Source organism: Pristiophorus japonicus, chromosome 31 (assembly GCF_044704955.1).
Source record: "Pristiophorus japonicus isolate sPriJap1 chromosome 31, sPriJap1.hap1, whole genome shotgun sequence".
Classification (NCBI taxonomy): Eukaryota; Metazoa; Chordata; class Chondrichthyes; family Pristiophoridae; genus Pristiophorus; species Pristiophorus japonicus.
In genome coordinates, this window is record NC_092007.1 from 5,865,740 (window position 1) to 5,882,798 (window position 17,059).

A 17,059-nucleotide genomic window follows, 5' to 3' on the forward strand; every position below is an offset into this window, starting at 1 on the left:
CAGTGAAGGGTGTGGGTATATCAGTGTTACAGTGAAGGGTGTGGGGTATATCAGTGTTACAGTGAGGGGTGTGGGGTATCTCAGTGTTACAGTGAGGGGTGTGGGGTATATCAGTGTTACAGTGAGGCGAGTGGGATATATCAGTTTTACAGTTAGGGGTGTGGGGTCTATCAGTGATAACGTGCGGGGTGTGGGGTATATCAGTGTTACAGTGAGGGGTGTGGGGTATATCAGTGTTACAGTGAGGGGTGTGGGGTATATCAGTGTTACGGTGAGGGGTGTGCGGTATATCAGTGTTACAGTGAGGGGTGTGGGGTATATCAGTGTTACAGTGAGGGGTGTGGGTTATATCAGTGTGATATAATGAGGATTGTGGGGTATATCAGTGTTGCAGTGAGACGTGTGGGGTATATCAGTGTTACAGTGAGGGGTGTGGTGTATATCACCGTTACAGTGAGGGGTGTGGTGTATATCAGTGTTGCAGTGAGACGTGTCGGGTATATCAGTGTTACCGTGAGGGGTGTGGTGTATATCAGTGTTGCAGTGAGGCGTGTCGGGTATATCAGTGTTACCGTGAGGGGCATCGGGTATATCAGTGTTACAGTTAGGGGTGAGAGGTATATCAGTGTTACAGTTAGGGGTGTGGGGTATATCAGTGTTACAGTGAGGGGTGTGGGGTATATCTGTGTTACAGAGATAGGTGTGGGGTATATCAGTGTTACAGTGAGAGGTGTGGGGTATATCAGTGTTACATTGAGGCGTTTTGGGGTCGATCAGTGTTACAGAGACGGGTGTGGGGTATATCAATGATACAGTGAGGGGTGTGGGGTATATCAGTGTTACATTGAGGCGTTTTGGGGTAGATCAGTGTTGCAGAGAGGGGTGTGGGGTATATCAATGATACAGTGAGGGGTGTGGGGTTTATCAGTGTTACATTGAGGGATGTGGCATATATCAGAGTAACAGTGAGGGATGTGGTGTATATCAGCGTTACAGAGAAGGGTGTGGGGGACATCAGTGTTACAGTGAGGGGTGTGGGATATATTAGTGTTATAGTGAGGGGAGTGGGGTAAATCAGTGTTACAGTGAGGGGTGTGGGGTATATCAGTGTTACAGTGAGGGGTGTGGGGTATATCAGTGTTACAGTGAGGGGTGTGGGGTATATCAGTGTTACAGTGAGGGGTGTGGTGTATATCAGCGTTACAGAAAGGTGTGTGGGGTATATGAGTGTTACGGTGATGCGTATGGGCTATATCTGTGTTACAGTGAGAGGTGTGGGGTATATCAATGTTACAGTGAGGGGTGTGGGGTATATCAGTGTTACCGTGAGGTGTGTGATGTATACCGCACTGTTACAGTGAGGGTTGTGGGGTATCTCAGTGTTACAGTGAGGTGTGTGGGGTATATCAGTGTGACAGTGACAGGTGTGGGGTATATCAGTTTTACACTAAGTGGTGTGACGTATATCAGTGTTACAGTGAGTTGTGTGGGTTATATCAGTTTGACAGTGAAAGGTGTGGGCATATCAGTGTTACAGGGAGGGTTGTGGGGTATATCAGTGTTACAATGAGAGTTGAGGGGTATATCAGTGTTACAGTGAGGTGTGTGGGCTATGTTAGTGTTCCAAAGAGGGGTGTCGGTCTATCAGTTTTACATTGAGGGGAGTGAGGTATATCAGTGTTACAGTGAGCGGTGTGGGGTATATCAGTGTTACAGTGAGGGGTATCGGGTATATCAGTGTTATAGTTAGGTGTGTGGGGTATCTCAGTGTTACAGTGAGGGGTGTGGGGTATATCAGTTTTATAGTGAGGGGTATCGGGTATATCAGTGTTATAGTTAGGGGTGTGGGGCATATCAGTGTTACAGTGAGGGGTGTGGGGTATATCAGTGTTACGGTGAGGGGTGTGGGGTATATCAGTGTTACAGTGAGGGGTGTGGGGTATATCAGTGTTATAGTTAGGGATGTGGGATATCAGAGTTACAGTGAAGGGTGTGGCGTATATCAGTGTTACAGTGAGGGGAATGCGGTATATCAGTGTTACAGTGAGGGGAATGCGGTATATCAATGTTACAGTGAGGGGTGTGGTGTATATCAGTGTAACGGTGACGTGTGTGGTGTATATCAGTGTTACAGTGAGGGGTGTGGGGTATATCAGTGTTACAGTGAGGGGTGTGGGGTATATCAGTGTTACAGTGAGGGGTGTGGGGTATATCAGTGTTACAGTGAGGCGTGTGGGGTATATAAGTGTTACAGTGAGGGTTGTGGGGTATATCAGTCTTGCAGTGAGAGGTGTGGGGTATATCAGTGTTACAGTGAGGGGTGTGGGGTATATCAGTGTTACAGTGAGGGGTGTGGGGTATATTAGTGTTACAGTGAGGAGTGTGGGATATATCAGTGTTACAGTGAGGGGTGTGGGGTATATCAGTGTTACAGTGAGAGGTGTGGGATATATCAGTGTTACAGTGAGGAGTGTGGGATATATCAGTTACAGTGAGGGGTGTGGGATATATCAGTGTTACAGTGAGGGGTGTGGGGTATATCAGTGTTACAGTGAGGAGTGTGGGGTATATCATTGTTATAGTGAGGGGTGTGGGGTATATCAGTGTTACAGTGAGGAGTGTGGGATATATCAGTGTTACAGTGAGAGGTGTGGGGTATATCAGTGTTACAGTAAGGAGTGTGGGATATATCAGTGTTACAGTGAGGAGTGTGGGATATATCAGTGTTACAGTGAGGTGTGTGGGTTATATCAGTGTTGCAGTGAGGGGTGTGGGGTATATTAGTGTTACAGTGAGGGGTGTGGGGTATATCAGTGTTACAGTGAGAGTTGTGGGGTATATCAGTGTTCCAGTGAGGGGTGTGGGGTATATCAGTGTTACAGTGAGGGGTGTGGGGCATATCAGTGTTACAGTGAGGAGTGTGGGATATATCAGTGTTACAGTGAGAGGTGTGGGGTATATCAGTGTTAGAGTGAGGGGTGTGGGGTATATCAGTGTTACAATGCGGGTTGTGGGGTCTATCAGTGTTACAGTGAGAGGTGTGGGGTATATCAGTGTTACAATGAGGAGTGTGGGGTATATCAGTGTTACAGTGAGGGGTGTGGGGTATATCAGTGTTACAGTGAGGAGTGTGGGATATATCAGTGTTACTGTGAGGGCTGTGGGGTATATCAGTGTTACAGTGAGAGGTGTGGGGTATATCAGTTTTACAGTGAGGAGTGTGGATATATCAGTGTTACAGTGAGAGGTGTGGGGTTTATCAGTGTTACAGTGAGAGGTGTGGGGTATATCAGTGTTACAGTGAGGGGTGTGGGGTATATCAGTGTTACAGTGAGGAGTGTGGGGTATATCACTGTTACAGTGAGACGTGTGGGGTATATCAGTGTTACAGTGAGGGGTGTGGGGTATAGCAGTGTTACAGTGAGGGGTGTGGGGTATATCAGTGTTACAGTGAGAGGTGTGGGTTATATCAGTTTTACAGTGAGGGGTGTAGGGTATATCAGTGTTATAGTGAGGAGTGTGGGATATATCAGTGTTACAGTGAGGGGTGTGGGATATATCAGTGTTACAGTGAGGAGTGTGGGTATATCAGTGTTACAGTGAGAGGTGTGGGGTAAATCAGTGTTACAGTGAGCAGTTTGGGATATATCAGTGTTACAGTGAGGAGTGTGGGGTATATCAGTGTTACAGTGAGGGGTGTGGGCTATATCAGTTTTACAGTGAGAGGTGTGGGTTAAATCAGTGTTACAGTGAGGAGTGTGGGATATATCAGTGTTACAGTGAGGAGTGTGGAATATATCAGTGTTACAGTGAGAGGTGTGGAGTATATCAGTGTTCCAGTGAGGGGTGTGGGGTATATCAGTGTTACAGTGAGAGGAGTGGGGTATATCAGTGTTACAGTGAGGAGTGTGGGATATATCAGTGTTACAGTGAGGGGTGTGGGGTATATCAGTGTTACAGTGAGAGGTGGGGTCTATCAGTGTTACAGTGAGGGGTGTGGGGTATATCAGTGTTACAGTGAGGAGTGTGGGATATATCAGTGTTACAGTGAGGGGTGTGGGGTATATCAGTTTTACAGTGAGAGGTGTGGGGTATATCGGTGTTACAGTGAGGGGTGTGGGGTATATCAGTGTTACAGTGAGAGATGTGGGGTATATCAGTGTTAAAGTGAGGGGTGTGGGGTATATCAGTGTTACAGTGAGAGGAGTGGGATATATCAGTGGTACAGTGAGGAGTGTGGGGTGTATCAGTGTTACAGTGAGGAGTGTGGGGTATATCAGTGTTGCAGTGAGGAGTGTCGGGTATATCAGTGTTACAGTGAGGAGTGTGGGATATATCAGTGTTACAATGAGGAGTGTGGGATATATCAGTGTTACAGTGAGAGGTGTGGGGTATATCAGTGTTACAGTGAGGTGTGTGGGATATATCAGTGTTACAGTGAGAGGTGTGGGGTATATCAGTGTTACAGTGAGAGGTGTGGGGTATATCAGTGTTACAGTGAGGAGTGTGGGATATGTCAGTGTTACAGTGAGAGGTGTGGGTTATATCAGTTTTACAGTGAGGGGTGTAGGGTCTGTCACTGTTATAGTGAGGAGTGTGGGATATATCAGTGTTACAGTGAGGAGTGTGGGATATATCAGTGTTACAGTGAGGAGTGTGGGTATATCAGTGTTACAGTGAGAGTTGTGGGGTAAATCAGTGTTACAGTGAGCAGTTTGGGATATATCAGTGTTACAGTGAGGAGTGTGGGGTATATCAGTGCTACAGTGATGGGTGTGGGCTATATCAGTGTTACAGTGAGAGGTGTGGGTTAAATCAGTGTTACAGTGAGGAGTGTGGGATATATCAGTGTTACAGTGAGGAGTGTAGAGTATATCAGTGTTACAGTGAGGAGTGTGGGGTATATCAGTGTTACAGTGAGGGGTGTGGGGTATATCAGTGTTACAGTGAGGAGTGTGGGATATAGCAGTGTTACAGTGAGGGGTGTGGGGTATATCAGTGTTACAGTGACAGGTGTGGGGTATATCAGTGTTACAATGAGGAGTGTGGGGTATATCAGTGTTACAGTGAGGGGTGTGGGGTATATCAGTGTTACAGTGAGGAGTGTGGGATATATCAGTGTTACTGTGAGGGCTGTGGGGTATATCAGTGTTACAGTGAGAGGTGTGGGGTATATCAGTTTTACAGTGAGGAGTGTGGATATATCAGTGTTACAGTGAGAGGTGTGGGGTTTATCAGTGTTACAGTGAGAGGTGTGGGGTATATCAGTGTTACAGTGAGGGGTGTGGGGTATATCAGTGTTACAGTGAGGAGTGTGGGGTATATCACTGTTACAGTGAGACGTGTGGGGTATATCAGTGTTACAGTGAGGGGTGTGGGGTATAGCAGTGTTACAGTGAGGGGTGTGGGGTATATCAGTGTTACAGTGAGAGGTGTGGGTTATATCAGTTTTACAGTGAGGGGAGTAGGGTATATCAGTGTTATAGTGAGGAGTGTGGGATATATCAGTGTTACAGTGAGGAGTGTGGGATATATCAGTGTTACAGTGAGGAGTGTGGGTATATCAGTGTTACAGTGAGAGGTGTGGGGTAAATCAGTGTTACAGTGAGCAGTTTGGGATATATCAGTGTTACAGTGAGGAGTGTGGGGTATATCAGTGTTACAGTGAGGGGTGTGGGCTATATCAGTTTTACAGTGAGAGGTGTGGGTTAAATCAGTGTTACAGTGAGGAGTGTGGGATATATCAGTGTTACAGTGAGGAGTGTGGAGTATATCAGTGTTACAGTGAGAGGTGTGGAGTATATCAGTGTTCCAGTGAGGGGTGTGGGGTATATCAGTGTTACAGTGAGAGGAGTGGGGTATATCAGTGTTACAGTGAGGAGTGTGGGATATATCAGTGTTACAGTGAGGGGTGTGGGGTATATCAGTGTTACAGTGAGAGGTGGGGTCTATCAGTGTTACAGTGAGGGGTGTGGGGTATATCAGTGTTACAGTGAGGAGTGTGGGATATATCAGTGTTACAGTGAGGGGTGTGGGGTATATCAGTTTTACAGTGAGAGGTGTGGGGTATATCGGTGTTACAGTGAGGGGTGTGGGGTATATCAGTGTTACAGTGAGAGATGTGGGGTATATCAGTGTTAAAGTGAGGGGTGTGGGGTATATCAGTGTTACAGTGAGAGGAGTGGGATATATCAGTGGTACAGTGAGGAGTGTGGGGTGTATCAGTGTTACAGTGAGGAGTGTGGGGTATATCAGTGTTGCAGTGAGGAGTGTCGGGTATATCAGTGTTACAGTGAGGAGTGTGGGATATATCAGTGTTACAATGAGGAGTGTGGGATATATCAGTTTTACAGTGAGAGGTGTGGGGTATATCAGTGTTACAGTGAGGTGTGTGGGATATATCAGTGTTACAGTGAGAGGTGTGGGGTATATCAGTGTTACAGTGAGAGGTGTGGGGTATATCAGTGTTACAGTGAGGAGTGTGGGATATGTCAGTGTTACAGTGAGAGGTGTGGGTTATATCAGTTTTACAGTGAGGGGTGTAGGGTATGTCACTGTTATAGTGAGGAGTGTGGGATATATCAGTGTTACAGTGAGGAGTGTGGGATATATCAGTGTTACAGTGAGGAGTGTGGGTATATCAGTGTTACAGTGAGAGTTGTGGGGTAAATCAGTGTTACAGTGAGCAGTTTGGGATATATCAGTGTTACAGTGAGGAGTGTGGGGTATATCAGTGCTACAGTGATGGGTGTGGGCTATATCAGTGTTACAGTGAGAGGTGTGGGTTAAATCAGTGTTACAGTGAGGAGTGTGGGATATATCAGTGTTACAGTGAGGAGTGTAGAGTATATCAGTGTTACAGTGAGGAGTGTGGGGTATATCAGTGTTACAGTGAGGGGTGTGGGGTATATCAGTGTTACAGTGAGGAGTGTGGGATATAGCAGTGTTACAGTGAGGGGTGTGGGGTATATCAGTGTTACAGTGACAGGTGTGGGGTATATCGGTGTTACAGTGAGGGGTGTGGGGTATATCTGTGTTACAGTGAGGGGTGTGTGATATATCAGTGTTACAGTGAGAGGTGTGGCGTATATCAGTGTTACAGTGAGGAGTGTGGGATATATCAGTGTTACAGTGAGAGGTGTGGGGTATATCAGTGTTACAGTGAGGAGTGTCGGGTATATCAATGTTACAGTGACGAGTGTGGGATATATCAGTGTTACAATGAGGAGTGTGGGATATATCAGTGTTACAGTGAGAGGTGTGGGGTATATCAGTGTTACAGTGAGGTGTGTGGGATATATCAGTGTTACAGTGAGGGGTGTGGGGTATATCAGTGTTACAGTGAGGAGTGTGGGGTGTATTAGTGTTACAGTGAGGAGTGTGGGATATATCAGTGTTACAATGAGGAGTGTGGGATATATCAGTGTTACAGTGAGAGGTTTGGGGTATATCAGTGTTACAGTGAGGTGTGTGGGATATATCAGTGTTACAGTGAGAGGTGTGGGGTATATCAGTGTTGCAGTGAGAGGTGTGGGGTATATCAGTGTTACAGTGAGGAGTGTGGGATATGTCAGTGTTACAGTGAGAGGTGTGGGTTATATCAGTTTTACAGTGAGGGGTGTAGGGTATATCAGTGTTATAGTGAGGAGTGTGGGATATATCAGTGTTACAGTGAGGAGTGTGGGATATATCAGTGTTACAGTGAGGAGTGTGGGTATATCAGTGTTACAGTGAGAGTTGTGGGGTAAATCAGTGTTACAGTGAGCAGTTTGGGATATATCAGTGTTACAGTGAGGAGTGTGGGGTATATCAGTGTTACAGTGAGGGGTGTGGGGTATATCAGTGTTATAGTTAGGGATGTGGGATATCAGAGTTACAGTGAAGGGTGTGGCGTATATCAGTGTTACAGTGAGGGGAATGCGGTATATCAGTGTTACAGTGAGGGGAATGCGGTATATCAGTGTTACAGTGAGGAGTGTGGGATATATCAGTGTTACAGTGAGGGGTGTGGGGTATATCAGTGTTACAGTGAGAGGTGGGGTCTATCAGTGTTACAGTGAGGGGTGTGGGGTATATCAGTGTTACAGTGAGAGGTGGGGTCTATCAGTGTTACAGTGAGAGGTGTGGGGTATATCAGTGTTCCAGTGAGGGGTGTGGGGTATATCAGTGTTACAGTGAGAGGAGTGGGGTATATCAGTGTTACAGTGAGGAGTGTGGGATATATCAGAGTTACAGTGAAGGGTGTGGCGTATATCAGTGTTACAGTGAGGGGAATGCGGTATATCAGTGTTACAGTGAGGGGAATGCGGTATATCAGTGTTACAGTGAGGGGTGTGGTGTATATCAGTGTAACGGTGACGTGTGTGGGGTATATCAGTGTTACAATGAGGAGTGTGGGGTATATCAGTGTTACAGTGAGGGGTGTGGGGTATATCAGTGTTACAGTGAGGAGTGTGGGATATATCAGTGTTACTGTGAGGGCTGTGGGGTATATCAGTGTTACAGTGAGAGGTGTGGGGTATATCAGTTTTACAGTGAGGAGTGTGGATATATCAGTGTTACAGTGAGAGGTGTGGGGTTTATCAGTGTTACAGTGAGAGGTGTGGGGTATATCAGTGTTACAGTGAGGGGTGTGGGGTATATCAGTGTTACAGTGAGGAGTGTGGGGTATATCACTGTTACAGTGAGACGTGTGGGGTATATCAGTGTTACAGTGAGGGGTGTGGGGTATAGCAGTGTTACAGTGAGGGGTGTGGGGTATATCAGTGTTACAGTGAGAGGTGTGGGTTATATCAGTTTTACAGTGAGGGGTGTAGGGTATATCAGTGTTATAGTGAGGAGTGTGGGATATATCAGTGTTACAGTGAGGAGTGTGGGATATATCAGTGTTACAGTGAGGAGTGTGGGTATATCAGTGTTACAGTGAGAGGTGTGGGGTAAATCAGTGTTACAGTGAGCAGTTTGGGATATATCAGTGTTACAGTGAGGAGTGTGGGGTATATCAGTGTTACAGTGAGGGGTGTGGGCTATATCAGTGTTACAGTGAGAGGTGTGGGTTAAATCAGTGTTACAGTGAGGAGTGTGGAGTATATCAGTGTTACAGTGAGAGGTGTGGGGTATATCAGTGTTCCAGTGAGGGGTGTGGGGTATATCAGTTTTACAGTGAGAGGTGTGGGGTATATCGGTGTTACAGTGAGGGGTGTGGGGTATATCAGTGTTACAGTGAGAGATGTGGGGTATATCAGTGTTAAAGTGAGGGGTGTGGGGTATATCAGTGTTACAGTGAGAGGAGTGGGATATATCAGTGTTACAGTGAGGAGTGTGGGGTGTATCAGTGTTACAGTGAGGAGTGTGGGGTATATCAGTGTTGCAGTGAGGAGTGTCGGGTATATCAGTGTTACAGTGAGGAGTGTGGGATATATCAGTGTTACAATGAGGAGTGTGGGATATATCAGTGTTACAGTGAGAGGTGTGGGGTATATCAGTGTTACAGTGAGGTGTGTGGGATATATCAGTGTTACAGTGAGAGGTGTGGGGTATATCAGTGTTACAGTGAGAGGTGTGGGGTATATCAGTGTTACAGTGAGGAGTGTGGGATATGTCAGTGTTACAGTGAGAGGTGTGGGTTATATCAGTTTTACAGTGAGGGGTGTAGGGTATGTCACTGTTATAGTGAGGAGTGTGGGATATATCAGTGTTACAGTGAGGAGTGTGGGATATATCAGTGTTACAGTGAGGAGTGTGGGTATATCAGTGTTACAGTGAGAGTTGTGGGGTAAATCAGTGTTACAGTGAGCAGTTTGGGATATATCAGTGTTACAGTGAGGAGTGTGGGGTATATCAGTGCTACAGTGATGGGTGTGGGCTATATCAGTGTTACAGTGAGAGGTGTGGGTTAAATCAGTGTTACAGTGAGGAGTGTGGGATATATCAGTGTTACAGTGAGGAGTGTGGAGTATATCAGTGTTACAGTGAGGAGTGTGGGGTATATCAGTGTTACAGTGAGGGGTGTGGGGTATATCAGTGTTACAGTGAGGAGTGTGGGATATATCAGTGTTACAGTGAGGGGTGTGGGGTATATCAGTTTTACAGTGAGAGGTGTGGGGTATATCGGTGTTACAGTGAGGGGTGTGGGGTATATCAGTGTTACAGTGAGAGATGTGGGGTATATCAGTGTTAAAGTGAGGGGTGTGGGGTATATCAGTGTTACAGTGAGAGGAGTGGGATATATCAGTGTTACAGTGAGGAGTGTGGGGTGTATCAGTGTTACAGTGAGGAGTGTGGGGTATATCAGTGTTGCAGTGAGGAGTGTCGGGTATATCAGTGTTACAGTGAGGAGTGTGGGATATATCAGTGTTACAATGAGGAGTGTGGGATATATCAGTGTTACAGTGAGAGGTGTGGGGTATATCAGTGTTACAGTGAGGTGTGTGGGATATATCAGTGTTACAGTGAGAGGTGTGGGGTATATCAGTGTTACAGTGAGAGGTGTGGGGTATATCAGTGTTACAGTGAGGAGTGTGGGATATGTCAGTGTTACAGTGAGAGGTGTGGGTTATATCAGTTTTACAGTGAGGGGTGTAGGGTATGTCACTGTTATAGTGAGGAGTGTGGGATATATCAGTGTTACAGTGAGGAGTGTGGGATATATCAGTGTTACAGTGAGGAGTGTGGGTATATCAGTGTTACAGTGAGAGTTGTGGGGTAAATCAGTGTTACAGTGAGCAGTTTGGGATATATCAGTGTTACAGTGAGGAGTGTGGGGTATATCAGTGCTACAGTGATGGGTGTGGGCTATATCAGTGTTACAGTGAGAGGTGTGGGTTAAATCAGTGTTACAGTGAGGAGTGTGGGATATATCAGTGTTACAGTGAGGAGTGTAGAGTATATCAGTGTTACAGTGAGGAGTGTGGGGTATATCAGTGTTACAGTGAGGGGTGTGGGGTATATCAGTGTTACAGTGAGGAGTGTGGGATATAGCAGTGTTACAGTGAGGGGTGTGGGGTATATCAGTGTTACAGTGACAGGTGTGGGGTATATCGGTGTTACAGTGAGGGGTGTGGGGTATATCTGTGTTACAGTGAGGGGTGTGTGATATATCAGTGTTACAGTGAGAGGTGTGGCGTATATCAGTGTTACAGTGAGGAGTGTGGGATATATCAGTGTTACACTGAGGAGTGTGGGATATATCAGTGTTACAGTGAGAGGTGTGGGGTATATCAGTGTTACAGTGAGGAGTGTCGGGTATATCAATGTTACAGTGACGAGTGTGGGATATATCAGTGTTACAATGAGGAGTGTGGGATATATCAGTGTTACAGTGAGAGGTGTGGGGTATATCAGTGTTACAGTGAGGTGTGTGGGATATATCAGTGTTACAGTGAGGGTTGTGGGGTATATCAGTGTTACAGTGAGGAGTGTGGGGTGTATCAGTGTTACAGTGAGGAGTGTGGGATATATCAGTGTTACAATGAGGAGTGTGGGATATATCAGTGTTACAGTGAGAGGTTTGGGGTATATCAGTGTTACAGTGAGGTGTGTGGGATATATCAGTGTTACAGTGAGAGGTGTGGGGTATATCAGTGTTGCAGTGAGAGGTGTGGGGTATATCAGTGTTACAGTGAGGAGTGTGGGATATGTCAGTGTTACAGTGAGAGGTGTGGGTTATATCAGTTTTACAGTGAGGGGTGTAGGGTATATCAGTGTTATAGTGAGGAGTGTGGGATATATCAGTGTTACAGTGAGGAGTGTGGGATATATCAGTGTTACAGTGAGGAGTGTTGGTATATCAGTGTTACAGTGAGAGTTGTGGGGTAAATCAGTGTTACAGTGAGCAGTTTGGGATATATCAGTGTTACAGTGAGGAGTGTGGGGTATATCAGTGTTACAGTGAGGGGTGTGGGGTATATCAGTGTTATAGTTAGGGATGTGGGATATCAGAGTTACAGTGAAGGGTGTGGCGTATATCAGTGTTACAGTGAGGGGAATGCGGTATATCAGTGTTACAGTGAGGGGAATGCGGTATATCAGTGTTACAGTGAGGAGTGTGGGATATATCAGTGTTACAGTGAGGGGTGTTGGGTATATCAGTGTTACAGTGAGAGGTGGGGTCTATCAGTGTTACAGTGAGGGGTGTGGGGTATATCAGTGTTACAGTGAGAGGTGGGGTCTATCAGTGTTACAGTGAGAGGTGTGGGGTATATCAGTGTTCCAGTGAGGGGTGTGGGGTATATCAGTGTTACAGTGAGAGGAGTGGGGTATATCAGTGTTACAGTGAGGAGTGTGGGATATATCAGAGTTACAGTGAAGGGTGTGGCGTATATCAGTGTTACAGTGAGGGGAATGCGGTATATCAGTGTTACAGTGAGGGGAATGCGGTATATCAGTGTTACAGTGAGGGGTGTGGTGTATATCAGTGTAACGGTGACGTGTGTGGGGTATATCAGTGTTACAGTGAGGGGTGTGGGGTATATCAGTGTTACAGTGAGGGGTGTGGGGTATATCAGTGTTACAGTGAGGGGTGTGGGGTATATCAGTGTTACAGTGAGGCGTGTGGGGTATATAAGTGTTACAGTGAGGGTTGTGGGGTATATCAGTCTTGCAGTGAGAGGTGTGGGGTATATCAGTGTTACAGTGAGGGGTGTGGGGTATATCAGTGTTACAGTGAGGAGTGTGGGATATATCAGTGTTACAGTGAGAGGTGTGGGGTATATCAGTGTTAGAGTGAGGGGTGTGGGGTATATCAGTGTTACAATGAGGGTTGTGGGGTCTATCAGTGTTACAGTGAGAGGTGTGGGGTATATCAGTGTTACAATGAGGAGTGTGGGGTATATCAGTGTTACAGTGAGGGGTGTGGGGTATATCAGTGTTACAGTGAGGAGTGTGGGATATATCAGTGTTACTGTGAGGGCTGTGGGGTATATCAGTGTTACAGTGAGAGGTGTGGGGTATATCAGTTTTACAGTGAGGAGTGTGGATATATCAGTGTTACAGTGAGAGGTGTGGGGTTTATCAGTGTTACAGTGAGAGGTGTGGGGTATATCAGTGTTACAGTGAGGGGTGTGGGGTATATCAGTGTTACAGTGAGGAGTGTGGGGTATATCACTGTTACAGTGAGACGTGTGGGGTATATCAGTGTTACAGTGAGGGGTGTGGGGTATAGCAGTGTTACAGTGAGGGGTGTGGGGTATATCAGTGTTACAGTGAGAGGTGTGGGGTATATCAGTGTTACAGTGAGGTGTGTGGGATATATCAGTGTTACAGTGAGAGGTGTGGGGTATATCAGTGTTACAGTGAGAGGTGTGGGGTATATCAGTGTTACAGTGAGGAGTGTGGGATATGTCAGTGTTACAGTGAGAGGTGTGGGTTATATCAGTTTTACAGTGAGGGGTGTAGGGTATATCAGTGTTATAGTGAGGAGTGTGGGATATATCAGTGTTACAGTGAGGAGTGTGGGATATATCAGTGTTACAGTGAGGAGTGTGGGTATATCAGTGTTACAGTGAGAGGTGTGGGGTAAATCAGTGTTACAGTGAGCAGTTTGGGATATATCAGTGTTACAGTGAGGAGTGTGGGGTATATCAGTGTTACAGTGAGGGGTGTGGGCTATATCAGTGTTAAAGTGAGAGGTGTGGGTTAAATCAGTGTTACAGTGAGGAGTGTGGGATATATCAGTGTTACAGTGAGGAGTGTGGAGTATATCAGTGTTACAGTGAGAGGTGTGGGGTATATCAGTGTTCCAGTGAGGGGTGTGGGGTATATCAGTGTTACAGTGAGAGGAGTGGGGTATATCAGTGTTACAGTGAGGAGTGTGGGATATATCAGTGTTACAGTGAGGGGTGTGGGGTATATCAGTGTTACAGTGAGAGGTGGGGTCTATCAGTGTTACAGTGAGGGGTGTGGGGTATATCAGTGTTACAGTGAGGAGTGTGGGATATATCAGTGTTACAGTGAGGGGTGTGGGGTATATCAGTTTTACAGTGAGAGGTGTGGGGTATATCGGTGTTACAGTGAGGGGTGTGGGGTATATCAGTGTTACAGTGAGAGATGTGGGGTATATCAGTGTTAAAGTGAGGGGTGTGGGGTATATCAGTGTTACAGTGAGAGGAGTGGGATATATCAGTGTTACAGTGAGGAGTGTGGGGTGTATCAGTGTTACAGTGAGGAGTGTGGGGTATATCAGTGTTGCAGTGAGGAGTGTCGGGTATATCAGTGTTACAGTGAGGAGTGTGGGATATATCAGTGTTACAATGAGGAGTGTGGGATATATCAGTGTTACAGTGAGAGGTGTGGGGTATATCAGTGTTACAGTGAGGTGTGTGGGATATATCAGTGTTACAGTGAGAGGTGTGGGGTATATCAGTGTTACAGTGAGAGGTGTGGGGTATATCAGTGTTACAGTGAGGAGTGTGGGATATGTCAGTGTTACAGTGAGAGGTGTGGGTTATATCAGTTTTACAGTGAGGGGTGTAGGGTATGTCACTGTTATAGTGAGGAGTGTGGGATATATCAGTGTTACAGTGAGGAGTGTGGGATATATCAGTGTTACAGTGAGGAGTGTGGGTATATCAGTGTTACAGTGAGAGTTGTGGGGTAAATCAGTGTTACAGTGAGCAGTTTGGGATATATCAGTGTTACAGTGAGGAGTGTGGGGTATATCAGTGCTACAGTGATGGGTGTGGGCTATATCAGTGTTACAGTGAGAGGTGTGGGTTAAATCAGTGTTACAGTGAGGAGTGTGGGATATATCAGTGTTACAGTGAGGAGTGTGGAGTATATCAGTGTTACAGTGAGGAGTGTGGGGTATATCAGTGTTACAGTGAGGGGTGTGGGGTATATCAGTGTTACAGTGAGGAGTGTGGGATATAGCAGTGTTACAGTGAGGGGTGTGGGGTATATCAGTGTTACAGTGACAGGTGTGGGGTATATCGGTGTTACAGTGAGGGGTGTGGGGTATATCTGTGTTACAGTGAGGGGTGTGTGATATATCAGTGTTACAGTGAGAGGTGTGGCGTATATCAGTGTTACAGTGAGGAGTGTGGGATATATCAGTGTTACACTGAGGAGTGTGGGATATATCAGTGTTACAGTGAGAGGTGTGGGGTATATCAGTGTTACAGTGAGGAGTGTCGGGTATATCAATGTTACAGTGACGAGTGTGGGATATATCAGTGTTACAATGAGGAGTGTGGGATATATCAGTGTTACAGTGAGAGGTGTGGGGTATATCAGTGTTACAGTGAGGTGTGTGGGATATATCAGTGTTACAGTGAGGGGTGTGGGGTATATCAGTGTTACAGTGAGGGGTGTGGGGTATATCAGTGTTACAGTGAGGAGTGTGGGGTATATCACTGTTACAGTGAGACGTGTGGGGTATATCAGTGTTACAGTGAGGGGTGTGGGGTATAGCAGTGTTACAGTGAGGGGTGTGGGGTATATCAGTGTTACAGTGAGAGGTGTGGGGTATATCAGTGTTACAGTGAGGTGTGTGGGATATATCAGTGTTACAGTGAGAGGTGTGGGGTATATCAGTGTTACAGTGAGAGGTGTGGGGTATATCAGTGTTACAGTGAGGAGTGTGGGATATGTCAGTGTTACAGTGAGAGGTGTGGGTTATATCAGTTTTACAGTGAGGGGTGTAGGGTATATCAGTGTTATAGTGAGGAGTGTGGGATATATCAGTGTTACAGTGAGGAGTGTGGGATATATCAGTGTTACAGTGAGGAGTGTGGGTATATCAGTGTTACAGTGAGAGGTGTGGGGTAAATCAGTGTTACAGTGAGCAGTTTGGGATATATCAGTGTTACAGTGAGGAGTGTGGGGTATATCAGTGTTACAGTGAGGGGTGTGGGCTATATCAGTGTTAAAGTGAGAGGTGTGGGTTAAATCAGTGTTACAGTGAGGAGTGTGGGATATATCAGTGTTACAGTGAGGAGTGTGGAGTATATCAGTGTTACAGTGAGAGGTGTGGGGTATATCAGTGTTCCAGTGAGGGGTGTGGGGTATATCAGTGTTACAGTGAGAGGAGTGGGGTATATCAGTGTTACAGTGAGGAGTGTGGGATATATCAGTGTTACAGTGAGGGGTGTGGGGTATATCAGTGTTACAGTGAGAGGTGGGGTCTATCAGTGTTACAGTGAGGGGTGTGGGGTATATCAGTGTTACAGTGAGGAGTGTGGGATATATCAGTGTTACAGTGAGGGGTGTGGGGTATATCAGTTTTACAGTGAGAGGTGTGGGGTATATCGGTGTTACAGTGAGGGGTGTGGGGTATATCAGTGTTACAGTGAGAGATGTGGGGTATATCAGTGTTAAAGTGAGGGGTGTGGGGTATATCAGTGTTACAGTGAGAGGAGTGGGATATATCAGTGTTACAGTGAGGAGTGTGGGGTGTATCAGTGTTACAGTGAGGAGTGTGGGGTATATCAGTGTTGCAGTGAGGAGTGTCGGGTATATCAGTGTTACAGTGAGGAGTGTGGGATATATCAGTGTTACAATGAGGAGTGTGGGATATATCAGTGTTACAGTGAGAGGTGTGGGGTATATCAGTGTTACAGTGAGGTGTGTGGGATATATCAGTGTTACAGTGAGAGGTGTGGGGTATATCAGTGTTACAGTGAGAGGTGTGGGGTATATCAGTGTTACAGTGAGGAGTGTGGGATATGTCAGTGTTACAGTGAGAGGTGTGGGTTATATCAGTTTTACAGTGAGGGGTGTAGGGTATGTCACTGTTATAGTGAGGAGTGTGGGATATATCAGTGTTACAGTGAGGAGTGTGGGATATATCAGTGTTACAGTGAGGAGTGTGGGTATATCAGTGTTACAGTGAGAGTTGTGGGGTAAATCAGTGTTACAGTGAGCAGTTTGGGATATATCAGTGTTACAGTGAGGAGTGTGGGGTATATCAGTGCTACAGTGATGGGTGTGGGCTATATCAGTGTTACAGTGAGAGGTGTGGGTTAAATCAGTGTTACAGTGAGGAGTGTGGGATATATCAGTGTTACAGTGAGGAGTGTGGAGTATATCAGTGTTACAGTGAGGAGTGTGGGGTATATCAGTG